The 17,534-nt window shown below is 34.9% G+C and overlaps 1 pseudogene; it reads right to left on the bottom strand.

Moving 5' to 3' along the window:
* The window catches only part of LOC114687762, a 19,233-nt pseudogene extending 2,425 nt beyond the window's left edge, over nucleotides 1-16,808 (bottom strand).
* Nucleotides 16,809-17,534: the final 726 nt, after the last annotated feature.

Here is a 17,534-nt window from a genome sequence, read left to right as displayed (position 1 = left end):
TTTCTGGAGACTTCAGTTGATGTTAGGCCTGGCCATGATTTCCTGCAGAAAACTGATAAGAGACTCGAACACAAAAACATATATATGCAGCTAGCCTTTTTTCTAGAATTAGTTAGTACTCTATATGACCATTCATATCTTAACAAAGTTTAAAATGTATATATATATATATATTAATCTTGTAAATTTTGATATAAAATTTATACTTTGAGAAAAGTTTAAAAAATCAGAATAGAATCTAAGAGTTGAGATTAGTAATAGAATAGTCCCTTAATTAATTTTGCTTTTGTCCTGTACCATAGCAGAAGATGGCTCTTTTATTCTGGCATGATACAGGGAGTTTGCATTTTCCTTTTAACAACATGCTTGATTTTAAAGAAGGAGAGAGCCATCTCCAACTCCAAAGTCAGCTTTAAATTTTAATTGAACTGGGACTATTAGAAAACCAATAGTGTTAAATCTTTAGAGAAAAGCAGAAACAAACATTTAGGAAGACATAAAAAAAAATTTTAGATAATATATACCCATACACGTTTCACTCTGTTTCTTGGGATAGATGATTTGTCACTTTTCTTCAGTTGTCTCATTTGTCCAGTGTTCTTCAGATTCCTTAACCTTCATTCTCCTAAAAGACAAAAACAAAAACCTTTCCCCAAGACTAATTTTGGGGATGTTTCCTTTTGACAAGTTATTATCTGATTAAATGAAAAGGCATGTGTTATTGATACAAGTTAGTTTAAATTGGATGTTCATGCTGGTTGATGAACTATCACCTCCTCATTAAGAGGTCTCTCTTGTTCAAATCGAACCTTTATCAATTTTGATGGTACCCACAGCTTATCTTCTCCTGTAGAAACAAAAGCAAAACCTCGTCCCCAATGTAATACATACCCTGGTTTCCATTCTGAGGTCAGCACATCCTTAAAGTATATAGGCTGATTTAATTCTGTAGTTTTTTCTATTATCCAATGTCTCTCTGCAGCTGTTGTTCCTTTCTCATTGGCATTCAGAAAATTCAAAGTTAGAAGAGCATTATGCAGTCTATTTCTGGGGGTTTTTGTTACCCATTTCTGTTTATTTAGCATATCCTTTAGAGTTCTGTTTGATCTTTCTATAACTGCTTGACCTGTAGGATTATGTGGTATGCCTGTAATATGCTTTATATTGTAATAAGCAAAAAACTGTTTCATTTTAACAGAAACATATGATGGAGCATTGTCAGTTTTGATTTGTGCAGGTATACCCATGATGGCCATAACTTCTAGCAAATGAGTGATTACAGAATCAGCTCTTTCAGAACTCAAAGCAGTTGCCCATTGAAATCCTGAATAAGTATCGATAGTGTGGTGTACATATTTCAATTTCCAAATTCTGCAAAGTGAAACACATACATCTGCCAGATTTTATTTCTCTGAGTACCCTTTGTGTTACATCCAGCTGGTAATGGCGTTTGATTGTAGAAGGAACAATTAGGACATTTCTTTACTATTTCTTTGGCTTGTTGCCAGGTTATGGAAAAATCCTTTTTTAAACCTTTACTATTAACGTGATGTTTTTATGAAATTCTGAGGCCTCCAACACATTTCCTATCAATAATTTATCAATCTCATCATTGCCTTGTGCTAGAGGGCCTAGCAGACCAGTATGAGATCGAATGTGAGTTATATATAAAGGATGACTCCTTTTCCTGATTGTATCTTGTAATTGAATAAATAGTGAAGTTAATTCTGAAGCATCAGGGATAAATTCTGCAGTCTCAATATGTAACACCACTCTTTCAGCATACTGAGAGTCAGTTACTATGTTGAGAGGTTCTGAAAAATCCATTAATACCAACAGATTAGCATACAATTCTGATTTTTGAACTGAATTATACGGACTTTGAACCACTTTACTTAAATTTTCTGATTTGTAACCTGCCTTTCCTTCTTTGTTGGCATCTGTATAAAATGTACGAACTCCAGATATGGGTTTTTGCCGTACAATTCGAGGCAAGATCCAATCAGCTCTCTTTATAAGATCAATTCTATTGCTTTTGGGATATTTGCTGTTAATTTCTCCCAAAAAATTACTGCAAGCTCTTTGCCAAGGTTCACTTTCTGTCCATAATTTTTCATTGTCCTCCTTAGTTAAAGGTACGACAATTTCTGCTGGGTCTATGCCTGCTAATTGACGAAGTCTCAGTTTTCCTTTGTAAATCAAGTCAGAGATTTTTTCCACATAAGTTTTTAATTTTTTATTTGGTTTATTTGGTAAAAATATCCATTCCAATATAATATCTTCCCTCTGCATTAATATTCCAGTAGGAGAACGCCTAGAAGGTAAAATAACCAAAATGCAATCCAGCTTTGGATCAATACGATCCATATGTCCTTCATGCACTTTCTTTTTTACCAAGGCCAATTCTTTCTCAGCTTCAGGTGATAATTCTCTTGGACTATTTAAGTCCTTGTCACCTTCTAAGGTTCTGAACAAATTAGTCAGTTCATCATTTTTTACCCCAACAATAATTCGTAGATGAGAAATATCTCCAAATAATCTTTGAAAGTCATTAAGAGTCTGTAGTCTATCTCTCTGAATTTGCACCTTTTGGGGTCTAATTTTTTGTAGCTCTATTTTATATCCTAAATAATTAATAGAATCTCCTCTTTGTATCTTTTCAGGAGCAATTTGTAATCCCCAGCAAGGCAAAATTTTCTTTACTTCTTCAAATATTATTTCTAAAGTATCTGCATTTGAGTCAGCTAGTAAAATATCATCCATATAATGATAAATTATAGATTAGGAAATTTTTTACGTATCACTTCCAATGGCTGTTGTACAAAATATTGGCCCAGAGTTGGGCTATTCAACATTCCCTGAGGGAGGACCCTCCATTGAAATCTTTTAACCGGTTGAGAATTATTATAAGTAGGCACTGTAAAAGCAAATCTTTCTCTGTCTTTTCTTGTAAGGGTATTGAAAAGAAACAGTCTTTTAAATCAATAACTATGAGAGGCCATCCTTTTGGTAACAGAGTAGGCAAAGGCATCCCAGATTGTAGAGAGTCCATTGGCTGAATTACTTTGTTAATTGCTCTAAGGTCTGTTACCATTCTCCATTTACCAGATTTCTTTTTAATAACATATACAGGAGAATTCCAAGGGCTGGTTGATTCTTCAATATGCTGAGCATTTAACTGTTCTTCTACCAGCTCTTCTAAAGCCTGGAGTTTCTCTGTTGTTAAAGACCATTGCTGGACCCATACAGGCTTGTCTGTTAACCATTTTAAAGGTAGAGCTGTTGGTGTCTTTGGAAGATCATCACTTATTGTGCTTTGTTCTTGTATAATATGATTGCTGGTGACCACTCATTGGAACAATATCTTCTAATATTTCTCTCAGTAACATGTGCTAGTTTATGATTTGTTTCTGAGATTGGAGGGATGTTAATCTGAGTATTCCATTGTTGCAACAAGTCTCGACCCCACAGGTTCATAGTTATGTTAGCCACATATGGTTTTAATTTTCCTCTCTGTCCTTCTGGACCTATACATTCGAGCCATCTTGCACTCTGTTTCACCTGAGATAATGTCCCAATTCCTAACAGTTGAACGTTTACCTCCTGAAGAGGCCAAGTTGGATGCCAAAATTCTGGTGCAATTATGGTAACGTCCGCACCTGTGTCTACCAGACCAGACAACAAAACACCATTTATTTTTATCGTTAATTTTGGTCTTTGTTCATTAATAGAAGTTTGCCAAAAAATTTTCTTTATGTTTTCTCCTGAATTTTCTATCCTCTCTGTTTCATCATCCTGACCAGCATGATTTATTCCAATAGGCATTTGGTTATTTAATCGTTCTCCAGAGCAGGCATTTCGTCTATGGCTGCAGGAAAGGTTTGAACTGGATTTGCATTGGGGGCCTGCCTGAGGCCCCTCTGGGAGTTTCCCCAAGACTGAGGCAAAGGATTACCCTGTCTGTCCTTTGTTGATCTACATTCGTTGGTCCAGTCTTTTCCCTTACCACACCTTCTGCATACTCCAGAAGGAAGGGGCATTCTGTTGCCATTGTTCCTTGAAGAAACATTGTTTCTGGGAATGACCTGTCTACAGTCCCTTTTCAAATGTCCTTGCTTTCCACATCCAAAACATCTAACACTCCTCAAACCTTTTGAAATTACTTCTCCTACCCATGTATCATCATGCTCATCAACTTCAACATTAATTGTTTCTCTAATCCAATCTTCTATAGGTGCAGATCTTGCCCTTAATGGCCTGATTATTCTTTTGCATGCTGCATTCGCATTCTCAAAGGCCAAAGATTCAATTATTGCCTTACTAGCTTCTGAATCCGAGACCATTCTCTTTACTGCTGAAGCCAGTCTTTGTAAAAAATCTGTAAAAGACTCTTTTGGACCTTGCATCACCTTTGTAAATGACTCAGATTTTTTTCCTGGTTCCTCAACTCTGTCCCATGCATTCAAGGCTGCCGTTCGACATAAAATTAGGGCTTGGACATCATATAAACATTGTGTTTGTGCTGAAGCATATTGGCCTTCGCCAATGAATCTGTTGGTATGTAGTATATTTACCTGACATATTGGAAATCTCATTCTCTGGGCAAGGGATGTAATCAAAACAGCAGACAGCCTTTCCCTGCTGAGGGGATTTTCTAAATCCTGGACTGCAAGGCACACTGCATATTGAGGATGGAATCTGAGAAAGAAAACAAATGGAATATATTGAAAAAGTCTTATCTACTTGGGAATAGTGATAGAAATTTAGAACATGGTACTATTGAAATACACCATATTACAAATTTGCAAATAAATAATAAAGCAACATTCATCTTGTATTGTAGTTATAAATTGTAGATGTATTATGATTTATATAATGATAAACTTATATGTATATGTGTGTATTTATATTTATCTATCTATCATATAAATAGATACATAGACATATTTGTATGTAGCTACGATGTTGGAAGACATTGCTGTCTGGTAAATGCCAAAACCTCCCCATGGCCTGGCAGCTTATCTCAATAGCTCTATAACATGGGGCTCCCTTCCCCCAGAAGAATTTCCTGCCCCTACCCCTGCCCTTATTTGGAGAATGTACCTGAGCCTGTGGGACTGAAAAGCTGTCTCTAAACCAGATGCCTGTCTCTAAAGCAGATGCTGATTCATCTTTGTTTTGAACTTTGGCACAGATCCTTTCTAGAAGATTTGTGCTAGGAGTTCTGCTATAGAACACTCCTGCCACATATGAAGCCTTGTGATGACAGTTTGCCAATTAATGCAAATTATCATTTGTCCCCACTCTCCTCAGTCTTATATATTCCTTATATTCTAGAAAAAAGTTGAGCTGATTCATCAAAGACTGTCTCCTGAAGAGCTGTCTCTGCTCATGCTCAAGGGCCCTGTACAAAGCTTTCTGTCAGAGCTACTAACTGGGCCCTCTCAACTTTGTGGCCCACAAGCAAAGAAGAAAAGAAAACCCCTCACAAATTATGAATATTCATACTACTGAAATAAAATATGTCCTGAAAGAAAAATTTAGAGATTTGAGAAATAAGTTATTGAATATATTTGAAAATACTCTATCTCAGGAGGGTGCTAAAGTCAACCTTGAGATTTTGGTTAATTATGTTGCTTGTAGAGTTGTTCAAGTAAGTCCAACAAACCTGACTAAAGTCTATGTTCCACTTTATCATCTCTTCAGACATATACAGTTGTTGACCATGTAGCAAATGTTTGGAAAACTTTCCTATTTTCACCTTAAGTCCAAGATTAGGCAAAAACTCGGTGCTGTAGTGAATGTCATACTCCACATACTGATTTTCTTTCTGATTCATGTTTACTTGGTCTCCAACAGGGTTTTTAAATTGTATGTTCTTGAGGAAATGGACCATCTGAAACATTTATTATTTTAGGTTCAAGTATGCCTACACATTAGAAGAAATATTTAGAGGTATAGATTTCCAGTAATTATTGTTAATCTGTCTAGAAATGTGACATAATACCAAATAGTCATACAGTAAATAGAAAAATTCAAATAGGGTTAATAACATTATTATTATGGAAATACCTCTAGCTAGAGGTATTTCCTGCTTTGCCCACAGTCAGGACAAATATCTCTTAACTGCCAGTCCCACAGTCGCTCAGACACAACCAAGTAAACACAGAGACTTATATTGCTTACAAACTCTATGGCCATGGCAGGCTTCTTGCTAACTGTTCTTATAGCTTAAATTAATCCATTTCCATAAATCTATACCTTGCCATGTGGCTCATGGCTTACCTGCATCTTCACATGCTGCTTCTCATGGTGGCAGAAGACAGTGACTCCTTCTGCCTTCCTGTTCTTTCTTTTTTCCTCTCTGTTAGTCCTGCCTATACTTCCTGCCTAGCCACTGGCCAATCAGTGTTTTACTTATTGACCAATCAGAGTAATTTGACATACAGACCATCCCACAACAAATACCAATCTCTCACTGATGTTAATTATTTAACACTTGCCCACCTGAATGATATTCCTGGAGAGTAGAGAGATATTACCCACATTATTTCTTCCAAATGTTACCTGATAATTAGCTAAGGAATTGAGGTCGTTAGTATGTTAAAAAAAGTGTTGAAGCATTACTTGCTGTTATTTAGAATCTATTCACTTGATTGCTGACCAATATCTTGATCACTTAAAAGGACATTCAGCTTCTTGTTGGCTTTCAAATTGTGATGGAAAGAAATACATTAATATTTAAAATATTAAAAACATGTATATGTGGAAGAAATATTATGGGAAACATTCTTGGCATAGATCATGAACATCTGTCTGTGTCAGAGTTGATGGATTGAAGTCTATAAACAATAAATTTCCTATGAAATTCTATCTAATGTACACAATTGTTGTGTATGATAGAAATGACCATGGAATTCTTGGAGAAAACCTATATTATCTATTATGAAATTATATTTATGACACTACATTACATTCATTGGAATACATATTACCTGCCAAGAGTTAAACTCCAGTTTTTCCCCAGAATACGTTGACAATGTATCTACTTCTTGTAGTAGCATCCCATGGAGTGCATGGGCCACAGAATACACAGTATTGTATAGGACATAACCTGTACCACTCATAGACATTTCAAAATGTTGCTGGAATAACCACTGCTGTCATTTTTCTATTGAGCAATTCTTAAGGTTCATAGAATTAAATGAAGTCAGAAAACAATTAAAATAAATCTGCCAAAATTTGGCAAGGGAAATTTTATTACTATACTTGGAAGGATCTGCTGTCTCAATAATTTTTTTTTAAACCAGGTAATTCAGAAAAGTGAAGTAAAAAAGTAAATGTCCCATAGAATGAATCAAGAAGTAATCTGCCATTATGTGTTATCATATCCCACTGTAAGGTAGTGACCCAGATCCTCTTAAGGTTTGATAATCTGTAGAGTCTAAGGTTAAGTTGCAGATGAGAGTCTTTGTCTCCAAAAATGATAACAACTTTGGTTGATGAGGTTGTGATCTCATTATAATAGATGTTTGTATTTTTCAGGAATAATATTTTATGTCCCATGATAATATGCACAAAGGCTAAGCACACACTGTTTCTTTGCATCTCTCTTCTTAGTTCTGAGAGAAATTCAAGTCCTAGGTCATCATCTGAAATGATTGCTCCAACCCAGTTCCATCTGAAGTATACCACCAAAGACACCATGGACAAAGACAGAGATGTGTCCTTAGGTGCCATCTGGTAGAGATGTGGAAACTGTTCATGGTTGCTCAGGAGAGGATGAAATGGTCCATAGTAAAGCTGAAAGACAATTAATTGAAGAAGGTAGAATGCATAATAATCAGTCTAAAACCAATTGTGCTCATCATAACCTGGAAATATTAGGGCATGTGGATTTTCATCTCATTAAATCTTATGTAATTTCTTGTGAATATCTTAAAAGGTACAGATGAGCCAAATCTGCTACTAAAATACTTCAAATTTCTCTTTGCTTTGGGTCTATTTATGCTAAAGTACTGATATATGTCAATGCTTTCTGAGTATATATGCTTTCAATTCTATGCATCAAAATACACATATACATACTTTTTTCTTTAATCAGCCTTGGTATCTGAAAATCAGCATGAAAGGAACCAGTGTTTCATTAACTCACACATGCTTACCTCTGGCTTATTCGTGATGTACAGGAGTGGTCCAAGCATAGCAGATGATAACCAAATTGGACCTGTAAGTGTGATTAAATATCTTCTCTCATTTATACAGTAGTAGTTAGGAAGAAATTCACCTATTTTTGTGGATAAACTATTCATTCTCCAATCATCCAGGAGGTTACATTCAACTTTAACTAACAGAGACATGTTGGGTAAAATGTGAGGGTCTTTGTTGATACTTTCAAGAGTAAAATAAAGAGACAAAATCAAGTGGATATTTTTATATGTCAACCTGAAAAGAGAGCAAACAGATCATTAGAGATGGGGCTCTAAACATAACATTAAATTAAACCATTAGGGTTTTTTTGAGTCAGGGTTTCTCTGTGTAGTTTTGGTGCCTGTTCTTGAACTCTCTCTGTGGACCAGTCTGGCCTCAAACTCAGAGATCAGCCTGGCTCTGCCTCACGTGTGCAGGGATTTAATGTGTGTGCCACCACTGCCCAGCCTTAAACTAATAGTTATCATGTATTTAATGCTTTTTTTTTCCAAATGCTATGGAGACACAAGACCTGTTACTGTGCTGTTTGAGAACATGAATTTTCTGGGATTAAGTAAGAATTCTTAAAAGTTTAGGAGGTGGATCTCACTCATATGGGATGCTTTGATTTTGAACTCTCATACAGTTTTATTTCTTTGTCTGTGGGCATGGTGAGAAGAAGGTCTTAGAAGACACTGAATCTGCTCATTCCATTATTATAGAATTATTGTAAATAACATAAGTGTAAAATAGGTGGATATTATCTTCTACACAGATAGTGATAGATTTTTAGAACAAAGCAACTGTTGACAATGCCCTGACTTGATTATGAATATAAAGAATGGATAACAAAATATATCAATCTGTATCACCATCTCTGGGAACATTTAAATTTGTAAGCAATATTAATAGCATATTTTCTTTTAATTTTTCTCTGTATTTCATGTACCTTTGTCCTTTTCCATTCTATTTGATGCTCTGTAATCTTCAATGATATATTATTGTTTAGAACAATGACCATATATTACAAAGAATAAGCCCTTTTCACATGGGCCCTTGCTGTGGGATGTCTTTCTGTATGCTGTGAATATGTATTGCTCTGATTGGTTGATAAGTAGTCGTTTGACCTATGGCAATTCAGGTTATAGCTAGGTGGAAAATTGAAAAGAGAGACAGGAAGAAAAAAGGCAGAGAGGAAGACTACATCCTGCCATCCAGAGAGCAACTTGGAATCACACAGAGGTAAAGCCACCAAACACATGGTGATATATAGATTAATGGAAATGTGCTGAGTTTAGATAGAAGAATTAGCTTATAAGAAAATTGAGTCATAAGTCATGGCTATACAATTCATAATTAATATAAGCCTCTATGTGTTTAGTTGGGTCTGAGTGACTAAGGCACCAAGTAGGACACAGAAAATATTCCAGCTACAGCTCCTTAGGTTTATGATGAATAATTTAATTTTCATTTGTTCCATTTGTTCATCTGAACATGCTAGTCTTATTTCTAGATTACTGTTGGTTTGTGCTAATTATCAAAATATTGTCTTTCTTTAATATCTTAACTTTTAAGCTCCATGCAGATCCTCTGATATCAATAATGGAGAGGGTGAGTGAACTGGCTTACATCAGTAATCATATTGCTGAATACCCTGTCAGCATAGAGCCTTCATTCTGTAACTGATAGAAGCAGATGCAGAGATCCACAGCCAAATACCAGGCTGAACTCCAAGAGTCCAGGCAAAGAGAGAAGAGGGATTCCTTGAGCAAGGGCATCAAGGTCATGATGGGGAAATATACAGAGACTACTTGTGGGAACTCATGAACTGTGGACCAATAGCTGTGGATCCTCCATGGGACTGGATTAGGCCCCCTGCATAGGCAAGGGAGTTGTGAAGCTTTACCTGCTTAAAGACCCCATCCCTGGTTGTGAGGTCAAGATCCAATCCAGGGGCATGTGTGGGCTTTTTCGAGCCCAGTGCCTCCGGTGAGACACTTTATACAGCCTTCGTGCAGGGTTTTTGGACCTGCCATAAATGAGTGCACCAGGCTCTGCTGACTCCTCATTGGAGGCCTTGTCTTGGAGGGGTTGAGTTGGGGCCTATGTTGGGACAGAACACTGGAGGATGTGAAGAGGTAGGGGAGGGGGATCTGTGGTGGGTATGTAAAATGAATAGAAAATTTCTTAATAAGTAAAAAAAAATCATATGTAACAATTTGTTAATAATTTGTTTCATTGTCTGTTTTTCTTTTATTGTTTCAGCTTTTGTTTCCTCTTGTGTATATTCTATTTCTTTAGGACAGTGTTCCATATCTGAGTGCACTGGCCTATTCTGTTGCTCTACAGCTAGTAACCAATTGAATGAATAGTATATTTGCCCTAGAATTTATGGTTCTAATGCTTGAATAATTTTACTCTGAAGTTTTCTATTCTTTTATTTCTTAAAGTTTTCTGTTGAATTCAGAAATAAGCAAGCCTGAATTGTTTTTTAGTGTTCTGCCATTTGGGTTGGATTTTATTGATGTATGGATATTTCCAGTTTTAAATTTGAATTCTCTAGTTCAAACACCAAAGTTACTATTCTATGACATTAATATCTAAAATTGCTAAAATCATTTTTTCCAAATAAAGTTTCAGAATTTATAGTTCTTATTCTTATGGATTCAAGTCATCAATTTCCATGAACTCTTATTTTCTATTCATCTTTCATGTAAATGTTTCTATATCATATCTTTGACCAATTAGTGATTTACATACTTTTAAAAAAATAATTTTTCAAAGAAACATCATCAATATTTCCATATTTCCTAATATGATTGATCACCAGTTCTGGATTTTCATTTTAATCTATGGACAATCTGAATATATAACTGAATATTATTTCCCCTTCTATTCATCACATTAACTTCTTCTCCAAAGCATGAATGTGATAAGTTACTTTCAAACTTGAACACTGTTTGTTTTGTAGACCAAAATTTTGTTGCCACCATTTGTTTATAAGCTTAAGAAAATTCCTTTAGCCGGGCGGTGGTGGCGCACGCCTTTAATCCCAGCACTCGGGAGGCAGAGCCAGGCGGATCTCTGTGAGTTCGAGGCCAGCCTGGGCTACCAAGTGAGTTCCAGGAAAGGCACAAAGCTACACAGAGAAACCCTGTCTCGAAAAACCAAAAAAAAAAAAAAAAAAGAAAATTCCTTTAACCCCAAGATTTCTATTGGTTATCACTACTGGGATAGTCCTCATTTCTTATCTAGTACCATTCCTCTGTGTTTTTTTAGGTATCTCTTGCTTTATTTGAAGTAATGAACTTGCTGATTTATATTAAGCCTTTATACATATATAACAGAAATAATCTAGACACAAATCTCATTCACCACATAAAATGGTTATAGATTAATAGATTAATGGCATATAGATTAATATTGGCCATTAATTAATTCTCAAAAGGGAAGAGTCAGTTTTCTTTAAGAGTATGACCCATAGTGGATCATTCATTTCCCAGTGGAAAGACTCATGCAGAAAATTAATCAGAAGCACAAAATATACTTGGTGGCTTAATAAAAAAAGAGTGGTGAAGGAGAGGAGAAATTATCATTAAATTACATTATACCAAACTCTTAATCAACTAATAAAAATTGTGCCTTATGCAATTAGCTTCAAATCATGACAGTATTATATGAGTTCACAATTTTGGAGATTTAACTTTACGTGAATGCGTTCAATTGCTATTCCTGGCAGCACTGTGCATCTAGGTTGGAGACAGTGAAGGCCAAAGCATTTACATGATGTCTTGGGTCTACAAGAGAAAATAGTAGAAAATAAATTAGGATTCTACAATTCCAATTGAATACCTTATCCCATTATCAAGTGTGCCAAAAATAAAGTGTCAAACTGAAGTTTGGTTCATCAGTATTCAAGAATTTTAGCGACCCTCAAATCAAATCTATAATAATTCTTAATATATAAAGAAATAAAATACAGTCTCCCAGCTGCGATTGGACCAAGCAAGCCTTGGTCCATAGAAGCTGATGCAGAGAGATCCACAATCAAGCACCAGGCCAACCTCAGGGAGGCCAGTTGAATAGAGGAAGAGTGATTATAAGAGCAGGCGGGGTCAAGATCATGATGTGAGCAATCTGCAGAGACTACTGAACCAATCTCAAAGCAAATCATGATCTTTGGACAGTTTTGGAACCTGCAAGGCACTGGACTGGACTCTCTGCATTCCAGAGACACTTGTGTAGCTAGGTATGTGTGAAGGGGCCCTGGCAATGTGGCTGGGTCTATTCCAGGTGAATGAGCTGGCTTTCTGGATCTCATTATCTATAGTCAGACACCTTGTCCACACTTGATGCAGTGGGGAGAGGTTTGGTCCTGCCTCAACTTAGGCAGGGATTAGCTGTCCTTCCACATGGGAGAAGTTACCCTGTTGGAAGAGGGATGACGGATAGGGGAGCAAAGGCAGGAGTGGGGGAATAGAGGATTAGGGAGTGGAGTTATGGGGGAGGAGAGGGAATGGGAGGAGGGCTGAGAAGCAGATCTATGATTAGTATGTAAAATGAATATTTTTTTAAATACATACAATATACTACCTTTCTGTCATCAATCAATCCAATCACAAGTTCTAGTGAATTACTGAATCTACAATGGAAAAAGCCTCTGATTAGTCACAGATATTCTGATTATGTGTGTCATCAAAGGAGTTGGAATATGGGATATCTAATTTATTATATTCTACACCAAAAAGGCTGATTATACTCTGAAGTATCTAGTCAGACCGGTCAACAAATAACCATTTTTAGTGATTGCATTTTGAAAACTGTGCTGTATAACATGAATGAAAATATTTTCTTAATTAAAAAAAAGAAAAAACCCAAACAAACAAACCAAAAGTGATTAACTCTAAAACTCTTCCAGAGACAACATGAAGCACAAAATCCAGTAAAGCACATAACTTCATTGTTACTGGCATTAGAAAAAGTTTTGAGACATTTGGTAATTTTGAGATGTCTTTGGCCAAGTCATGAGTAAACATGTAACTGAAGAAAAGTAGCTGGTGGATTTCAAAATAAAACAAGGGGGCTTCACTGAAGATGATGAATGTGTGACCTTCTTTGCGGTTTTTCTGGTATTTTTTTCTAAAATCTGCTGTGTAAAAATTTATATCCTGTTAAAACAAGTTTTTGATATTATTTTTTCAACCACTTTTTTCTTGTTCGAAAATTTCATGCACGTGCATAGTATGTTTTTCTATACCTTTAACTCACATTCCTTTCAAGTTTGAATTTGCCATCTATCATTGCTTGAAATTAACTACTGTCTCAATATAATAATAAAGTTAAATTAAAACTTGAAAAAAAAGAAAACTGTGGATGCCTATATTTGTGTGGTATATTGAAGCAATTCTTCAAGTTTAAAATGAACTCATAGCAAACATTTCATTTTAATACTCTAATTTGTCACAATATCAATTACTTATGTTCTACAAGGCCCATGAAAAGAAGCAATGACTAGGGTTGTCACATATTGACATATGCTACAGTCAAATATGTTTACTAAAAACAAATGAACATTTCTTCTGGGATCCAATAAAAATCAAATTCAAATGATATTTACCTGATTTGTAAGCTCTCATTGAATTAAAAGATGTAAAATAAAACAGAGAGGATGTTAGAGAGTGTTTCTTTCAGTGTTAGATTACAAAACTGAGGGATAAACACACTAATTTCCAAGATATTTTAGCAAATTATAAATGCTAAATGTTTGAAGTTGCTAATGAACAAAAAGGGTGAAAATTTTTAAATTAAGTTCATAGGATATAGGGTTAGCTGAAAATAATATAAAATATCATAAAAAAGATTAATAAGTATTTAAGCAAAACGCTTATTCATAACAAAAAATTTTAAACTAGATAAACATTTGAAATCTATATGAATATATATAGTATATATTTGTATGATGTGTATATATGTATATACCTATACATATATACTATAAATTACCTCTATTATACTTGTGTTTTGGAAATGAATAGTATTTGCTTTACTATACAATTAGATCTCAATTAAACTTGACAAAGGAACATGTAGGGAACTTTTGCTCAATTTTTTAATTTTTACAACATCATTTTCTTTATCAACTATTATGTTCTTTTTAATGATACAACATATAAACTGAGATAACGCATGTTTAGAAACATTCTTCTATGATGTTTTATGTAATAAATATATGGTTCAAAGAGTATCGGATAATTCAATGCTTTTTTTGAGCAAATGTTTATTTACATGTAGAAAATCATGAATGGCATCAGTACCATTTAGCAACTTTTGTATCTTGGTTGCTTTTATGCCTACGTTATCCATTTCTTGCCTTAACGAATATTCCAGTAATCTTATCTAGAGAGATCATGTCATTGAGGAGTGTTTAGCCATAAACTGATGAGATTTTAGAACCAATAAAAAGGGAAATTGCAAGTTCTCTCATCTCTACTTCCAAGAAGACAGTTTTTCTCCAACTTCAAGAACTCTAGTGACTGGTAGAGATATAACAAAACTGTGCCTAACTGGAGTGAAAATTTTCTCATTCATACTCTAATGAACCTCCTCTTAGAGATTTTTAAAATTTGTTTGGTATTTTGGGCTCTGAGTCATCACTCTCATGCTCCCTTTCACTGTGAAAATTGCTTTATCAATGTAAAAAATATGTGATGTCACTTGAAGTCATTCCTCATTGTCCTTCATAGCTATGGTTATGTTTTACACTGAGACCAGTTTTATTCCTGTTCTTCATTATTTCCTTAATATTCTTGAAAATTTCTCTCCTCTGTTCCATGATCCCAAACATCATCCTCTGCTATGAATTGGATTCACCTGTATGTTACTAATAAATGAATATAACTTTTGTCTCAAATATTAAAACTTCATTGCGGTATTCCACACAGAGAGTACAATGCCCAACTTGTACATGTTTATTACCATATATTTAGATTGTTACCTGTGACAATTTGCTTACCATGCCAAAGGAGACATTGCTACAATTATCCAAACCAACTATCAAATCCAGTACACATCACCAATCCAACTAAAGTATAATCAAATTTAAAAATCTACAGTATGCTGTACATATTCCCACAACATATGAACACACTCTTTATAACTGGGAAAAAAAGGAAAAGAGAAACAAATGTGGAATAAGTGTCAGAGATTAAAGTTATGGAGCAGAGAATCAAGACATGAAAATATAAAATAAATATTAAGAGTAGTGTCCATATTTGTGTTTAGTAGATTTCTTTCAAATTGTGGCATGTGCTACAGATAGCAACTTTCATTCTACCACTGAACAAGGGAAATATAAAGTCAATATTTACAGAGACATACTATAGTTGAGTTTTTCTTTGGGTTGCCAGATTAAAAAAATAAATGATAGGGAGACGTGTTAAGTATAAAAGTTCAGCCTTAACTTAGGCTTGTTTCTAACTTGCTCTTATAATTTTAACACATTTCTGTTAACTTACTTTCTGCCTCGTGGCTTTATAACCGTATTTCTGTAGTGCCCATCTTGCTTGCTCTGCATTTCCTGGCATCTCTGCCTTCTTATTTCCAGCATCCTGCCTACCCAAAAATTGTGCCTATACATATTGAATATTCTGCTTTTTAATAAACCTGAGTGACATATCTTGACAACATACTCTCTTTATCAAGTACACAAACTGTCTCCTGAATTTGTATAAATGGCTGTTATACATGAACAACATAGAAATTAAAAGAAAAATCACTACTGACATTAGCAATAAAAAGAAATCTGGCTGTACATGTTCTCAACTGAAACAAAATTTAATACAAAGAATAAAATTACCAAGTGAATGATCTTTATGTTTTTATGCTTGATTTCAGCCACAGAAGTCATACAGCACAGCAGTTTTGAAATGATGACATAAACAACATTTGAATAAAAATGCAGTATTCTTTTAAGAAATGTACCCATGAAGCATTTAAGAAATACCAAATTGGCCATTCCCTTGTGACAGAAAAACACTAGCACAACACTTATTGAAAAATTTACTCAGTCTCAAAAAATGGACTCATGGCAGTACCTTGGATTATGTTTCTTGGAAATATCACTTGGCGACATACAGTAGGAATTGCCAATATAAAGGAAATTTCTCCAAAGGAAATATAGACAGTATGTATCATTCAGCTTATGGCCTGAAAATCTGACTCTAAAAAGATGAATCAGATAACCATTAAATCACCTGAAATATGGCAATACTCAGTATAAAAAATAAATTTTGGTCATGTACTAGGTAGGGAGGTAGGGCAAAACAGACAGAAAACTTGGAGAATGATGTTTTGACCATACTTGTTCCTTCTAAGTATTTACATTGATGATCAATCAAAAACAATGAAATGAAAGGCACTTACTTCTTATCTAGATTCCTGGTTAAATATTCGTTCTTGATGTGACCATGCTTTGTGTAAATAGAAAAAATACAATCTGTGTCTTTATCTTAATCCCAGGTATGTGGATCTTTAAATCTCAGAAAGCACCTGGGATCCATCAAACTGCAGAAAAGGAAGGAAAGCCTGACAACCAAGAAGAAAAGCTTCAAATAGAACATCTTTATAATGTCACCAAGACTGGAAACTAGATAAAAGTGTAAATAAGCAGAGTTTCACAGAAAACCACGATTCAAATGTGCCTATACACACACGTGTCTCTTTTTTTCTGCTCTAGTACTCAGAAGTGTATTTTTATTTCCTAATATAATTTTTCTCAGCCTATTATTCTCTGGAGAACTCTGAAACATACTCAGCTTCAGGGTCTGCATCTGAGTTATTATGCTCAAGTGCAAGAAAATTTCAATAATTCTATTTAAGTAATTATCTTCATTTTCACATTCCTGTGATTCCCTCCACATCAGTAGACATGAAGTCCCCAGGCTAGATTCGTCCTGAGATATCTGTGTAACCACCCTAATCCACATGATCTCTTTACTTATCAACATGTCAAATATTTGAAGCATATTGCATTAGAAATTCCAAACCAAGTATGATATGGAACCCATTCTAGTGAGAGTTAACTGTTGACAAGCAGGTATTACATCTATGCATGTTTATGAGATGGTATGCTTTATCCACTATTTGGTTTCCTGATGTCTACACAGCATGCAATTTAATACACACACACACTGAGTGGCCACAGGCAACACAAAATCTCCCACAGTTGCAGAGTTAAGAGAACCAATAATCATCCTGAAATCATAAATTTCAAATAGTATCTCAATATCTATGCAGAAAGTAAACAGATATTTTATAGTTCTATTAATTGTCTGAGCCTCAGTTCC

This window comes from Peromyscus leucopus, chromosome 1 (genome assembly GCF_004664715.2).
Source record: "Peromyscus leucopus breed LL Stock chromosome 1, UCI_PerLeu_2.1, whole genome shotgun sequence".
NCBI classification, from domain to species: domain Eukaryota; kingdom Metazoa; phylum Chordata; class Mammalia; order Rodentia; family Cricetidae; genus Peromyscus; species Peromyscus leucopus.
Note: the sequence above shows the minus strand (reverse complement) of the source record. Positions and strands in the feature narration are given on the sequence as shown.